The sequence below is a fragment of the Chiloscyllium punctatum genome, chromosome 33 (genome assembly GCF_047496795.1).
Source record: "Chiloscyllium punctatum isolate Juve2018m chromosome 33, sChiPun1.3, whole genome shotgun sequence".
In the NCBI taxonomy this organism is placed as follows: domain Eukaryota; kingdom Metazoa; phylum Chordata; class Chondrichthyes; order Orectolobiformes; family Hemiscylliidae; genus Chiloscyllium; species Chiloscyllium punctatum.
The window spans coordinates 45,958,799-45,974,690 of NC_092771.1; the positions used below are offsets into that span (position 1 = coordinate 45,958,799).

Consider the following 15,892-nt stretch of genomic DNA (forward strand, 5'->3'; position numbering starts at 1 on the left):
TTATAAACATGGGACTCTCAGTGGGAGATAATTCTAACCACATTCTGAATTAGGCCATGAGAGCTGAGTCAAACACATAAACACAGAGGAATAGCTACAGTCCAGGGAGGGTAATCAGACCCACAATGTTACAAGGGAAGCAGGAAAGGGCACATAGACAAGGAACATAGGCAGAGAGAGGGAGATAGGTGTTCACATTGTGAGTGGCCTGTGTTCATGTAGGTATATGCATAGCCCATGAATATTCATTGATGTGCTGTTTAGGGGCCAACACTTGTATGATTCTAACACCGGAGCATTTTTGTCAGTTACCGATAAGGATTTACCCCTCACCCCCTCAATTACTAAAATGAGAGCAGTCGGAGAGGGAACCTAGGAAGCTGGATGAAGCAAACCTGTCCCGATGTAGACCGGGAGTATGACAAAATATATTCAGATCTGGAGGTGTGATACTCAAGAAGGGACCATTCTGGGAGTTGCTCCTATTTATTCTAAAATGGCAACTATTGACAACACCACCCGAATTTAAACATGGGGATGCTCCGGCCAGGACTGGGACAGAAAGAAAAGGAGAGGCAACCTCTCCGGAGTAGCTACATTGGAGGGAGACTGGGACAGTCAGAGAATCTGGTGGGTTATAGCTCGGACCCACTCAGCGGTGTGCGTAACTCAAACAGGAAAGTGGGTTGTTATCTATCGACCCTGTAGAGGGCCCTCTCACTCCCCACACAAACGGGATCTCATCAAAGCTGGGGCTGAAGAGGCAGTAATTGTGACAGTGATAGATTGACAGAAGCTGGAAATAGTCTGGGTCCATACCTGTGGACATCGAATGGCAGAAGAGAGTGGTGTTTACTGACCGAGGAGAACAGTCCACCAGGATACTATTACCTCAGGGATCCCACAATATTCCAGTATATCTCACCGATGTGTGTTTGATGGATTTTGTCACACTGATCTAACCACAACACCTCATCACCTCAAGCGGTGAGAAAGAACATATCCAGTTATTAAACAGAGTGTTGGATCAGGTTAGCCAGGCCAGACTTAAAATTAATGCACAGAGAGTGCAACTGGGAAGGAAGGACGGAACTGGGACATCCTATTGAGGAGATGAAATCAGGAAGTGAGAGGGAACAGTCCCAGCGGGAACAAAAACTATGATTATAAAACTAACCACCCGCACACCATAAAGGGATCAGGCAAATTTTAGGATTGTGTAATTATTGTGGGAATTTTGTGAGGAATTATCCAGAAATCGAGAACCATCACGAGCCCTGGCAGAAGCGCGGACATTAACCAGGGGTGAGGGAGGCAAAATGCACACAGTCAGCATGCCTTTGGTATAGTTCATGACTGGGCTCGGTGAAGGTATATCACCCTGTCTGGGGGCCACATTGAGCATGAAGAACAGGTTAGAGTGTTAGTGGAAGCAGCTAACTTTCCCAGTGAAGCAGCAATAATGAAGATTAGAGCTCACAGGAAAGTAGAAACCCCACACCAACGGGGTAGTGAGCATGGGTAAAATACTTACTGAAACAGTGCAGACATTTGAGGAGGATGCAGTGGCAGTAGCTACAGAAGCGAGAAAGGAAAGTTTAAAGACATTTCCAGAAACAGTCCCACAGCAGGAGAAACAGGAATGGGAAAAGGGTGGGGCAGTAATAGGAAATAGGATGATCCAGCAGTGCCACTGTATAAGACAAACATTATTAAAAACATATCATGGGCTGGCCCATATTGAGCAGGATAAAATGCAATATCGGATGATCAACTACAGGGGTGTTCTGGAACAAGAAGATTTTGTCGAAGGGGTGTAGTCTGTACACAGTGTGTGCCAGGGAAAACAATCAGGATAAAATGGAGGCAGCAGCAGGTACCCAGGGGCCCATGGGAACAATTACAGATGGATTTTACATACACCCCCATCCCAATCCCAGGGAAGGAAATCCTGCTGGCTCTTAATAAACAGGTTGACTCAGTGGGTGGAAACATTCCCCTGCAGATTCTGACCAAGGGACACATGTTCCAGGAAACAAAGTTAAGCAGTTCTGTGGCTTGTTTGGTACTGAGCAGAAATCCCATCTCACATACCACCCCCAGAGCTCAGGGACAGTAGAAGGAATGAAGCAGACACTGAAAGCAAGTCTGACTAAGGCCCTGACAGAGACAGGCCGGGATGGGTTAGGGTACTCCCCACAATCCTAATGAAACTGACATCAACCCCAGCAAAGGGACCTGAGCAATCCCCCTTTGAATTAGTGACCGGATGAACTATGCAGCTGTCAGAGGGTATGGTAGTGGGAGGGCAGGAGATGTACAATGGCAAGGATAGGGTGAAACAATTTGTGAAAGAACTGACAAAGCAACTGCATGAGCTGAGAGGGGAAGTTGCAGACGGACAGAGAATCAGAGACTGAGAGCCCTGGGCACAACCCTGTTAAACTGCCTCCTGCTCCTATTGTCTCACTTCCCCTCCATATGAGCATAGGTAAGTGAATCCCCCATTTACTGAAGGAAGAACCCTTCTGACCACCTGCAGCTGACCATTCTGCCTTTTCTGTAACACTCTCTGAACAGGTTCTGGTGTGAGGGGAATGAGACTGTCAATAACAACTTGGAAAATAGGAGGATGTGCTCAATCAGAATAAAACACATTTTGGTCTTTCACTTTTAATTCAACTGCAAACATTATTCATTATCATTTCAGAAATAAGATAATAGACCATAAATAAACTCTTCATGTCATTGGGTCTGAGAAACTGTTAATTCTGACCTGGTCCAGCCTACATGTGAATCGAGACACTGAATAACGTGGTTGACTCTGAACCATCTCCTGGGCAGTTAGAATGGATGACAAATGCTGCCCCAGTAAGGGATGCCATGATCCCATGAACAAACAAAACAAATCCAATCGCTGTGGTTACTTGTGAACACGCCGGTGTTATTGGAAGAGGATGAATGGGAAGGTTTATGGGGTAAAGGGAGAAGAATAGCATTCAGTGAGGTGATCCTTTGGAGAGCTGATCAGCCAATCAGCCTCCTTTTGCACAGTAACAATTCTGTGAATATTTCATTCTGAGCCATCTAAGGAAATATTAGGGCAGGGTTTGTAAAGAGGTCAGATTGAATGAGTGTCTCGGTGAACACAAGTGAGACACAGGTACAGAGAGGTTTTGGGATGGATTAAATTATATTTTATACATTTGCATAGTCATCAACATTACAGCAGTTAAAACTGGGAGTGTAATTAGAGCAGCAAATAAATCTTCAACATTGATGCAGCTAAAGGGGATGCTGGGTAAAGATACTGAAGTTAGTGTTTATTTTATTCCAGGCACACCAGCCTCGGAGCACATCCTTCCTGTATCTATCCTTTCGAGCTCTTGAAGATTTTTGTTCATTTGAAGTGTTTCATGTTTAGATACTCCAGAGAAGACAGCTTCAAGCTCCTCAATCTCTCCTGCCGGGGCAATGCTGCTGTTACAATTCAATTCACTGGTGCATGTTACTGGCTGCTTCATGGACTGGAACTGGCAATTGAGACTGAAAGGTTACTGTATAAAATATCTTCAATGGTATTACCAGATGTGAGTGGTTTTAGGAAAATGACCATGACTTACAGGCATTGAGTGTCAGAGCACTTCCTGTTGTGGGGCATCCTGTTTAGATTCAATCTACTGATAACTATTAGAACTGACTTGCACTGGCTCTGTCAAAGTGGTCAGAGCATTATGGCTGTCATCGAAGCTGGTAACAAACTTCCCATGGGTTAGAAATCGTAAATGATAGAGTAGGTACGAGATCTGATGGCACTGTTGGAGTATTGATGTTGTTGTTAATAGCATTAACTCGGCTGGAGTTGACTGAATTTATATTGTCTCTTTCTGAACCTCAGGATGTCTCTCTGGGCAGTAAGTCTCCACAAACAGCAATGTGACAGTGAGCAGGGATCATCTATTTTGATTTAAATTGTGACTGTAGCACGGCTGCTTCACAGCACCATGTACAAGGTTGGCATCCAGCCTTGGTCAACAGCCTGTGTGGAGTTTGCACATTCCCCTATGATTGTGTGGGCCCCTTCCAGGTGCTCTGGTTTCCCCCTACAGTTCAAAGATTTGTGGGTTAGGTGGATCAGTTGTGTGAAATTGTCAACAGTGTCCAGGCTTATGCAGACTCAATGGATCAGTCATGGGAAATGCAGTGTTACAGGGATAGAGTGCTCCAGGTGGGATGCTCTTTGGATGGTCGGTGGGGTTTGATGGGCCAATGCTCTCCTGCGACACTGTTGGGATTCTATTCTATGATTGAGGTTAAAGCAGGGTGTCCTTGGAGAAGGAGCATGTGGTATGTATCAATGTTCTCGATGCCTTTAGATAGAGGTGGACATCACAGGGGATACAGTGCTTTATCTCCACTGCTGCCCCCTCACCCCTAACTCTACTTTGATTTGGTCCCTTCCCAATCTGTCATTTGTAATGGTTTGCTTTGCCTGTAATGGGCTTTGTTTGCAAATATTCAATTGGTTACACGGGTGGTTTACTGCTGGTGATTATATATTAACAAAAACCCAAAATGGCGTAATGATGAACGTGGGAAGGTTGCTCAGCTGTGAGAGATAACATGTCTGGGTAGGAGAAATGGGGGGGAAAAAGAACACTTCACAGCTCACAGAAGGAGAACTGAAAAGTAGTTAAATCAAACCAAAGGTTCAGACAGGGAGGGAATATTTCCCTGGAGTTTGAGTAACTAGAAAGTGATGGTGTCCAGGAATAGACAGGATTTTGTTTTACAGGGCGTTTGAAATTTTTAAAAAAACTGTTATATTCAGATAGTTGCATTTCTTTTCTTTTCGTTTTATTTATTGTGGAATAAATAGCTACAATATTTTAAAACCAAATTCACAAACCTTGTGTTAAAGATAAATGTTAAATAAAATCCATCAAACCATCCCTCACTGAAAACTGATGTGGAAGTGCAATCTCCTGGAGAATCCCTGCCTACTCCTTCCTACCCGGGCTCCATGGCTATATACATACCTGGGAGATAGCAGGAGGCGGCCATTCGGCCTTTCTATCCTGCACTACCATTCAATGGGAAACAGCTGACCATCCAGCTCAGTCTCCTGTTCCTGCTGTGTTCCAATCTCCTTTCATGACTTTACCTCGAAGAACTATGTCTAAGTCCTCCTTTGGTTTCACTGCCTTTTGTTCCAATGGCGTTGCGGTGTTACTGTGTGGGTGTAGGCAGGGGTAATGTGATGGTGCTGCCTCCTGGAGGATGCACTCAGCGTCCCTCATCATCCTGCAGTAACATCAACTGGGTTTCAGCAACTAGAGATAGAACCCATTTCCAGGATATGGGCATCACTGGCTCAGCCAGCATTTATTCCCCATCTCTCGTTACCCTTGAGAAGATGGTAGTGAGCTGCTGTCTTGAACCATTCACAGTCCATTTGGCGCAGAGAGACCGACAATGCTGGGAGAGAGAGCGTTGCAGGATTTTGGCCGAGTGACTCTCCATCTTTAGTTCTTCAAATGTTGTTTAACTTAATCACGATCTGCACATGATTTTGAGACTTCAGTCTGCACATCTTCACCATCCAGCACCCTGCGTAAAGGAATATGTACAGATTAGAAATTCGGAGCAGACAATTCTAGTTTCTCTGGAATATCTTTTTCCTCTTCCTTCCCCCAAAGCTGTAACCCTCCAGCCCACTTACTCTCTCTCACCATTCTGACTCTACTACCCCTAATGTACACCCTCCCCATTCTCATGGAGTTGTTGATAAACAGGTCTATGCCACCACTTCCTGTCCCTGGTTAGACTCTGCACCCTTTCTGGGTTCACTTCCTTTCCCTTCAGTTGCTGCAAGTCAATAATGTAACAGCAGAATGAAACAAAAGGAAACAGAAAGGGAGGTGGCAGATCCTGGACAGAAGAGGAACCTTCAGTCTGGGAGAATGGGTCAGATCCTTCTTTGTTTCTCATTGGTCGATTCCAGTGTTATGACAAGTTGGGGATGGAACTTGGTCCCATGTGGGTGTGGTGACACTTTGACCCTCCAAAAGATCAATACGACAAGCAAATATGTTCCTCCTCCAGACAATCACAGTGTGAAATACTTTCCACTAGTTACCCCAAAGCACATGCTCCAAAACTCACCCACATTCTGTACTTGTGCAGTGCCAGGTTTCCCGACCTGTGGTCCCTGCCTCGGAATTTGGGAGTTGCAGTCCTCAAACAGCCACTGGAGCCCTGTCTCTGGAACGTGAAAAGTGTGGGATGGAGGATGTTGTGTATCAGATCCCCATTCAGACACATGGGACATGTGGGCTGTCACTGGGATTTACTGAGACATCCGCTTTGACAACCTGATTTCTGACGTAAGGAACATAGATTCAGCCAATTGGGGGATAGGGAGGTTAATAAGGCGCAGTCGGTTTTAAGCAGAGGTGGCTCAGTGGCTAGCACTGCTGCCTCACAGTGTCAGGGACCTTAGGCGACTGTGTGGAGTTTACATATTCTCCCCATGTTTGCATGGTTTCGTACAGTTCTCCAGTTTCCTCACAGTCCAAAGATGTGCAGGTTAGGTGGATTGCCTATGCTAAATTGCTGATAGTGTCCATGCATGTGCCGGTTAGACAATTAGCCATGGGAAATGCAATGTTACAGGGAACGAGTGGGTCTGAATGGGATATTCATCATAGGGTTGGTGTGGACTCGATGGATGAATACCCTGTTTCTGCACTATAGGGACTCTATTCTATTCTCATGAGGAAGAATGTCCTTGTCTCGATGTGTTGTGAATCTGTTGAATTCCCTATTCAAAATGCGGTGGATGCCAGGACAATGAGCCAATTTAATGAAGAGATACAGATGTTTAATTTGCAATGGGTTGAAGGGTGAGAGAGAGCAGGCTGGAAAATCCAGCTGAGACCGAGGTGAGCTCAATCATCACTGTATTAAATGGTGGAGCTGGTTCGAAGGGCTGCATTGCCTCTCCTGTGTCCAGGGCTTATCTTCTTACGGTAATAACTGGAAAGCTGAATCCAAAACTCACGACCTTCACCAAAGGAGATTTTCGGAAAATGACAGATAGTCAGGTGGATTAGCATTCCAAGCTTAGGTAGTGAGGAAGCGTGTAGGAGATAATGATTTTGCAATTTTAAACTGAGGGGAGACAGTGATTTATGGTTTTAGACTGTGTAGTACATTCACAGCGTCCAGAATACTCTGTTGTGAATATCTATCCTGTACTTTATTACAAAGCCAAGGTCACTGACAATGAAAACCAAAACACCCAGGAAACATTGTCTCACCTCGTACTCTGATAAAAGAATTCTGAGAAGTCTGGTTGAACTGAGAACACAGATGGAAAGCTGGAAGATTAGATCCACTCCCAAGATCCAGTGCTTAAACAAAGGAGACTACAATAGGATGAGGCAGGAGTTGGCTAATGTAGACTGGAAACAAAGACTTTATGGTGGGAAAGTTGACGGACAGTGGAGGAATATCAAAGCAATTTTTCGAAGTGCTCAGCAAAAGTATATATCAAGGAAAAGGAAGGACTGTAGGAAAAGGAATAACCTGCCGTGGGTGGCTCAGGAAATAAGGGAGTCTATCAAACTGAAATAGAAAGCATACAAATTGCCAAAGACCAAGGAGAAACTAGGAGATTAGAAAAACTTTAAAGATCAACTGAAAGTGAGATGGGATTGGGGGAGAAAAGTGATGAGTAGCTATCCCCAGGGCCAGAATAGCAGTTTACCCTGCTAGAGGGGAACCTATTGTGTGGGGAACATATGGCCTCTGGAATTGTTGAAGCACTTAACTGTTACCATAGAGATAATCCTGATCAAATTAAAAATCACAGCACACTCCAAAAGCTTGTATTGCCAAATAAACCTGTTGGATTATAACCTGTTGTGTGAATTATAACTTTTTCCACCCCACCTCAACACCGGCTCCTCCATATCAGAATCCTGATAGACACCTCACTGAAACTGAAGCACCTGTCAGATACTTGAGGGAACCACAGGGCCGTGGGGGAGGGGTGTGTGGTTTAACCACAAAGTGCTGAACTGAACTAGACTTTCTAACTGCCGTTGCCATGGAGATAATACTGAGAGACAGTCTCTATTCAAAGTCCCAAACCACTAAGGTATAAGAATGGGAGCCGTACATCCGACAGGTGGGCAGTTACCTGATGCTGCCTGGAAGTGTTTTGCATGTACACTGTACATGTAACTGCCATGTCTCATCAATAAAGACTCAAAGAAGACCTCTCAGAGTTCTGTGCCTAGTTATTCCTATCCAGCAGGGTTCAGGAATATGAGCACACAGCAGTCAGTCTTCACAGTGGAGAACACGAAGAACATGGCAGTAATTGATAAGGAGACTGAGGAAGGTGAGGACCAAGAAACAACCATTATCACGAAAGAGTTAGAGCTGGGCAAGCTAATGGAGCTAAAGGTAGACAAGTCTCATTGCCCTGATGGAAGACATCCCAGGATACCAACAGAGTTAGTGGGAGAAATAGCAAATGCACTTAGAGTTATAGAATCCTACAGCAGAGACAGGCCCTTTGGCCCAAACTGGCCCATGCCGACCAGAATGTCCATCCACGCTAACCCCATTTCCCTGCACTTGGCCCATTTGCTTCTGACCCTTTCCTATCCATGTATTTGTCCAAATGTCTTTTACCTGTTGAGAGTGTTCCTGCCTGAACCACTTTCACTGGCAGCTCATTCCATATACATACCACCCTCTGTGTAAAACAGTTGCCCCTCAGCTTCCCTTTTATTCTTTCTCCTCTAACCTTAAACTGATCCAATCAAGCCGTCCAATCTTTGAGTTCCTGGGAAAAAGACTGAGTGCATTCACCTTATCCAGGCCTCTCATGGTCTTATACACTTCTAGAAAAGAACCCCCTCAGTTTCCTCTGCTCCAAACATAAAATCCTCACTTGTCCAACCTCTCCCTATAACTCAGACCCCTGAGCCCTGGCAACATCCTTGTAAATTGTTCTGCACGTTTTCCAGTTTAATAACTGAAACCTCCATTACATTCCTCATATTTCCAGTGTTTCCCCGCGGGGCTGGAACCGATGGGACAATGCCAATGGACTACAATCCATGATCGAGAATGAACCCCTTTACAACAATCCCGTTTTCATAGTGTTCCCCATGGTGCAGGTATCCTTGTGTCTTTCTGGTTGCATGGTTAATTAAAGACTTGTCCTTCGACAAAGCAAAGTTGTGGCTTCATTGTTCCTGGGAAATGTGCCATGATTTTCCACACTTTCAAAAACAAATGAAATCTCTCTCCACACTCACCACACTGACACGGACTTGGCTGTGTCTCAGTACTTTTCCAGTCACACTGACATTTGAAATATTCGCCCATGGACAGAATGCACACCTTTCCTTCCAGATGAAAAGGCCAATAATATTCAGATCGGCTCGGATCAAGTAACCATCAGATCCGAACATGAAGTTCAATTTGTATTTCTCATCCACAAATCCACCCTTTCAGTACCATACAACAGAGTACACAAGTTACCACTGTTAATACAGGATGGAAATTCATAAGACAATTGTAGTATTAAACTGTAGTTTCCTTGTTTCCCCCAAAGCTTTAAACCTCAGTCTCACAATTTCTCTCTTCTGTGAACTGAAATCCAAACCAATCCCCCCACTCCTTTCCTCCACACCCAGTTCTCTCACACACTCTCTCTTCGAATTCAGTTTCCTCGCTCCTGATGAGAACCATCCTGCATACACTGCTTCCTGCACACTCTGGCCAAGACCCATCTGACTAAAATGAACCAAATTAGAATTCTAATTGCAGGCCCATCCTTGTCCCTTTCCATAACAACCCTGAATCTTCACAAAAGAGTTCTGATAACTTTCTGAAAAACGCTGCACCACTGATAGTCTGATCACATGTCAGGGTAGCAAGAGAAGGGCCATTCCCCTGGGTCCTGCTCCCAGAGGGATGAAGCTGCTAATACGAGATTAATCCCTCACACCCGCAGCCTCCTTCCCTGGCACATACTCCCACAATTGGTCAGCACTGCCCCTTGTCACTTGTCTCCCCTCCTACAGCACGTGCTCCCGATCATACAGGAGTCTGGGTGATGGACAGCAGCTGCTGCCAAATATATCAGAATCCCTACAGTATGGAAACAGGCCCTTCGGCCAAACAAGTCCATACTGACCCTCCAAACAGTAACTTACACAGACCTATTCCCCCTAACTCATGTAACTAATACTATGGGCAATTTAGAATAGCCAATTCACCTGCCCTGCACATCTTTGGATTGTGGGAGGAAATCGGAGCACCCGGAGGAAACCCGCTCAGACACGGGGCAAATGCACAAACCCCACACAGTCGCCTGTGGCCGGAATCGAACCCGGGTACCTGGTGCTGTGAGGCAGCAGTGCCAACCACTGAGCCGTCTCTATTGACGGGAGGGGGTGGAGCTGGAGGACAGGATTGTAAACAATGAATGAATGTAGAGGACACTGGGGATGGACAAGTCAGTGAGGGACAGGATCAGTGCAGCAGCAGGAGGGGATCCTGGACAAACTGAGCAATGGGAGAGTCTGACAGGAGAGAAACTACAGGACGGTTCTGTTTGGAGACTCAGGCAGAGACAGCTGGCAGACAGCAAGGTCTGGTGGCTTGGGCAGGTTTACTAATCAGCCTCTTCAAAGATGCTGTTTCTCAACTCTGAGCCTGATCCTCCTAGTCCAGAGGTAAGGACACTCCCTCCTGGTGGGCAAGGGATAAAGGGACTGCCTTTCAAAAGGAACTCACCTGTATTGGTGACATTAACAAGACTCAATACAGAGTCACTGACAAAATGCTGGTGTACTTGAACTTCATCCAGAATATTAACACCTATAACTGGGCAACACAGACCCCAATGTACAGAGTTAAATCCTGGATACTAATAACAGCTTTGTGTATGGGAAATCATATCTCATGAATTTGACTCCGTTTTTTTGAAGAAGTAACAAAGAGGATTGCTGAGGTCAGAGCATGGACATGATCTACATGGACTTCAGTAATGTGTTTGACAAGGTTCCTCATGGGAGACTGGTCAGCAAGGTTAGATCGCATGGAGTACAGAACTGGCCCGAAGGTAGAAGGCAGAGGGGGCTTTTCAGGCTGGAGGCCTGTGACCAGTGGAGTGTCACAAGGATCGGTGCTGGATCCACTACTTTTCGTCATTTATATCCATGATTTGGATGTGACCATAAGAGGTATTGTAAGTAAGTTTGCAGATGACACCAAAATGGGAGGTGTAGTAGACAGTGAAAAAGATTACCTCAGAGTACAAGAGGATCTGGATCAGATGGGTGAATGAGCTGAGGAGTTCAGTTTAGAAAAATGCGAGCTGGTGCATTTTGGAAAAGGAAACTTCAGCAGGACTTATACAGTTAATAGTAAATTCCTGGGGAGTGTTGCTAAACAAAGAGTCCTTGGAGTGCAGGTTCATGGTTCCTTGACAGTAGAGTAGCAAGTAGATAGGATAGTGAAGGCAGCAGTTGGTCTGCTTGTCTTTACTGGTCAGAGCATTGAGTATAGGGGTTGGGAGGACATATTGCGGCTGTACAGGACATTGCAAAAGTTGCCAAATCAATATTCCATAGAATTCTGTTCTCCTTCCTATCAGATGAATGCTCTTAAACTTTAAAGAGATCTGAAAAGAATTATAGCATGTTGCCAGGGTTGGATAGGCTGTTTTCCCTGGAGCGTCAGAGGCTGAATGGTGACCAGAAAGAGATTTTTAAAATCAGGCTGGGCATGGATACGGTAAATAGGCAAGATATTTGCCCTGCAGTGGGGGAGTACAGAACTAGGGGACTGGGAGGGAGGGTGGGCAGACAGGGGGTGGGTGGATCGAGAGGGGTGAGACCGAAGTGGGTGGGGAAAGAATGGGGGACAGAGAGGGGTGGCACAGAGACGGGTGGGGACAGAATGTGGGATTAGAGAGGAGGGGAACAGACGGGGGGGGGGGTCGGCTGACAGAAAGGGGGAACAGACTGGGGGGGTTGGGGGAGGTGACCGACAAAGGGGGGGGAAGAGACTATGGGGGAGGGGGAACAGGCCGACTGGGGTATGGGGGGGACAGAGTAGGGGGGGGGGAACAGAGGGGGAAGATGGAGTTATTTTATAGATCTAAAACTCAACCCTGTTCCTGTTTTCTCCTCCTCACCTTAATTCCCTCTGAAGGGCTAAGAACAACTGTATAGTTCTTGGAAAGTAGAGATTCAGGGAGATCAGGTGCTGAATGTGGCATTTGGGACACCAACATTGAATGGAATGCGCTGATCAATAAATGGACTATGGTTCGATTCCACTGTCTGTGTGGTGGTTGCACATTCTCCCTGTGTGTCTGCGTGGGCTTCCTCTGGGTGCTCTTAATTTCCTCCCACAAATCCAAAGACATGCAGGTTAGCTGGATGAGCTTTGGGTAATGGTAGGTTACAGAGTTAGGGTGGAATGCTGTTCCGATGGTTGGTATGGTCTCATGGGCCAAAAGGCCTGCTTCCACACTGTAGGGATTCTGTCACTGAGTATAGGGATTAGGAGGGCACGTTGTGGCTGAGTAGGGCATTGGTGAGGTCAGTTTTAGAATACTGCATTCAATTGTGGTCTCCCTGATTTCAGAAAGATGTTAGCAGAATAGGACTCAACCTCTTAATGACAAGTTCCTGGGAAGTGTTGAAAGACAAACAGACCGTGCAGTGTGGGTTGATAGTTCCTTGAAAGTGTGGTTGAAGGTAGACAGGTTGGTGAAGGTGGTGTGCGGTATGCTAGTTGTTATCACGCAGTGCATGGAGTATAGGAGTTGGGAGATCATGTTCCGGTTGTACAGTTTATTGGCTCGGCCACTTTTGGAATCCCCAGACTGCTTTCAATTCCAGTCTCCCTGCTATAGGAAAGATGTTGGGAAACTTGCAAGAGTTCAGAAAAGTTTTTCCAGGGTGTTGCCAGTATTGGAACATTTGAACCATAAGGAGCGGCTGAATAGGCTGAAGCTATTTCCCTGCAGCACTGGATACTTTATGTGGCTTTATTGAACTTTATAAAATTATGAGGAGCAATGATAGGGTGACTAGTCATGGTTTCTTTTTTCCCAGGGTAGGGGAGACCAAACAAATGTGAATCTTTTTTCCAAGGTGGAAATGACAAATTCTAGAGGAGAGATGGCAAGATTAAAAGATATGAAAACCGAAACAACTGAAGATGCTGTAAACCAGGAAGAGAAACAGAAGTTTCTGGAAAAGCTCAGCAGGTCTAGCAGCATCTGTGAAAAGAAAGTAGAGTTAACGTATCTGAGGAAGGGTGACCAGACCCAAAACTTTAACTGGTTTTTCTTCACAGATGTTGCATGACCTGCTGAGCATTTCCAACAACATCTGTGCAAGTTTAAAGGGAGTTGTTTGGAGTATATACCTGAGAGGAACTTTACAAAGTCTGAGTGAGACCACATCTAGAGTAATGACAGATGTTTTGGTCCCTTTATTTAAGGAAATACATCATTCCATCAGAGGCATTTCACAGAAGATTGACTGGATGATCCCTGGTTTACAGGGATTATCTTTTAAGAAAAGACTGAAGAGGTTGGGACTCGACTCACTGGATTTGGGAAGAATGAGAGGGGATCTCATTGTAACATGTAGGATTCTTAAGGAGTTTGACAGGGTAAATACTGAGAGGATGTTTCCCATCATGAGGGAGTCTGGAACCAGATTCTGGGTCAGTCACGGAATCACGGGTTCTGTTTTGGATTCGTCAAGTTTAAGGCAACACCGACACGGGTCAGGGGTTTCAGTAGCAATGGAGCTGGGGTGAGGTGGAGACAAGCAACATTTTAAGAGATTGGAATTCCTGGCTGTTTGTGATTGTGTAGATGCCTGATCAAAAGGTCACCTTGGGGTCAGATATGAGAGCAATATTGTGAAGAGTGTGGTTCTGCCTCAGACAGTTCTCGGGGAGAGGGAGGAGCTCAGCAGTAAGGGAAATGTATTTGTAATAGCAACTGAAGGCAATGGATTGAACCATTGCAATGTTCCATTGCAGGAAATTGCAGCCAATTGCGTAGTGGGTCCGTGATGAGCAGTTTGATAACTGAGTAATGGAGAGGGATGATGGGGAGGGAGATCTGGGCAGTGTCAGTGTACATGTGAAACCTAACACGGTGCTTTTGGACAATGTCACCTCCTGGCAGTGTGGAGGTGAGAAACAGGAGGGACCAAGGAGAGATCCTTAAGGGACACCAAATACAAGGAATTCAGAAAGGAAAGGGAGAGTCAGGATGGAGTAGGTTTTTCCAACAATGGTGGGGTCAAATATTAGTTTGTAGCAGAATGGGAGAGAAGGACATAACCAGAAAAGACAGACAGGTAGAACAAGGAACAATATCTGTGAATTGGGAAGGGGGGGTGATGAGGAGGAGGAGCAGCCCAACTCCAAAAGCACTATTTCTACATCAGTGACATCACCCAACTCCACCCTAGTCTCAGCCCATTTACTGAAATACTCGTCCATCCCTGTGTTATCTCCAGACTTCATTAACCAGACACAGTCCTGGCCAGCCTCCCACATTCAACTTCCATGTAATCTCAAGAGTATCTAAAACCCTACTGCCCAAGTGCTCACTTGTACCAAAACTTGTTGATCCATCAAAAGGCTCCTATTAACAAGCAACAATTTAAAATTCTCACCCTTGATGTAATTCCTGGCTGTGAACATCCCTGTCTCCCTGAACCACACAACCTGTGAGACCCCGACAACTCATTTTCTTTTAGACTCCCAACGATGAGTTTATTCATTGCTTCACCTGTCTGGCTCTTTCTACTGTTCCCAAGGCAACATGGTCTGGAATTCCCACCCTAACCCCCTCAAACCTGCTTTCCTCCTTTAAGGTATTCCTGAAAACCTGCTTATTTCGCAATTCTTTTGATCACCTGACCTAAAATCCCCAGCTGTGGCCTTATGTCTGAAGTTCTCAATAGTATTTCTGTGGAATTATAAACATGATAAAAAAAAACAAACTGCTGTTGATTTGCACACAATGTCAACTCTTCACTGTCGCTGAGTGAATAATCTATAACAGCTCTTACCCAACCACATTGTGGGAGCACCTTCACCACACAAATTGCAGCTATACGATAAAGTCAAACATCACCTTCTCCACAGGCAATGGGGCTTTGGCATTGAACACTGGTATCTGTGGAGGGAGAAACACACAGTTGATATTTCAGGGAGTGCAAAATTGCATTAGAGGGATGGAAAATGGTGCAGAATTTGGATTTTGAAATTTGTGCTTTACAATGTGCACTAAGTTCTGTAAAACCTCACATCCCATACCATGAAAGTTTCCTTCTCTTCCTGGTCAATATGTCTTTCCTTTCCCCTGCCCTTCACCTTCACACATTTCCAATGCCTTGGTCATAACAACAGTGTGCTGTCCATGATGTTTATCACGTGGTTGAGTATTGTCCCGCCCCTCATTCACTCCGATTCGTTGAAGGACCACCGTTCCCCCACTCTTATTGGTCCTGCGCTGACATCAATAATCCGAGGCCCATTGTGGACTGGAGCATGCTCAGTGCTTCCTGCTTTTGCTGCTGTTAATCAGGTATAAGAGAGAGAGAGGACTCAGCCCTGTTTCTCCTGATGTCAGACAATAACAACAACTACCTGCATTGTATGGAGCCTTTCACATTGACAAATCTCCTAAAATGCTTCACGAATGATGGAAACGTTGATTAAAGAGAACGATTTTTAGATACATCTTTAAGGCGGAGAGGGGGAGTTAGGGAAGATATTCCAAAGGTTTGTGTTCTCGGCAGCTCCAATCGTGGAGTGA

The 15,892-nt window shown here is 45.4% G+C and overlaps 1 long non-coding RNA gene across 2 annotated transcripts in view; it reads right to left on the reverse strand.

Moving 5' to 3' along the window:
• Positions 1–3,182: 3,182 nt before the first annotated feature.
• Positions 3,183–15,892, reverse strand: part of LOC140458543 (uncharacterized) — a 40,252-nt gene continuing 27,542 nt past the window's right edge. For both annotated transcript variants that reach the window (XR_011953511.1, XR_011953510.1), the window contains exons 7-8: positions 15,144–15,250; positions 3,183–5,610 (exon numbers count right to left, since the gene is read on the reverse strand). This is a non-coding gene — a long non-coding RNA (uncharacterized lncRNA). The remainder of the gene's footprint in view (positions 5,611–15,143; positions 15,251–15,892) is intronic.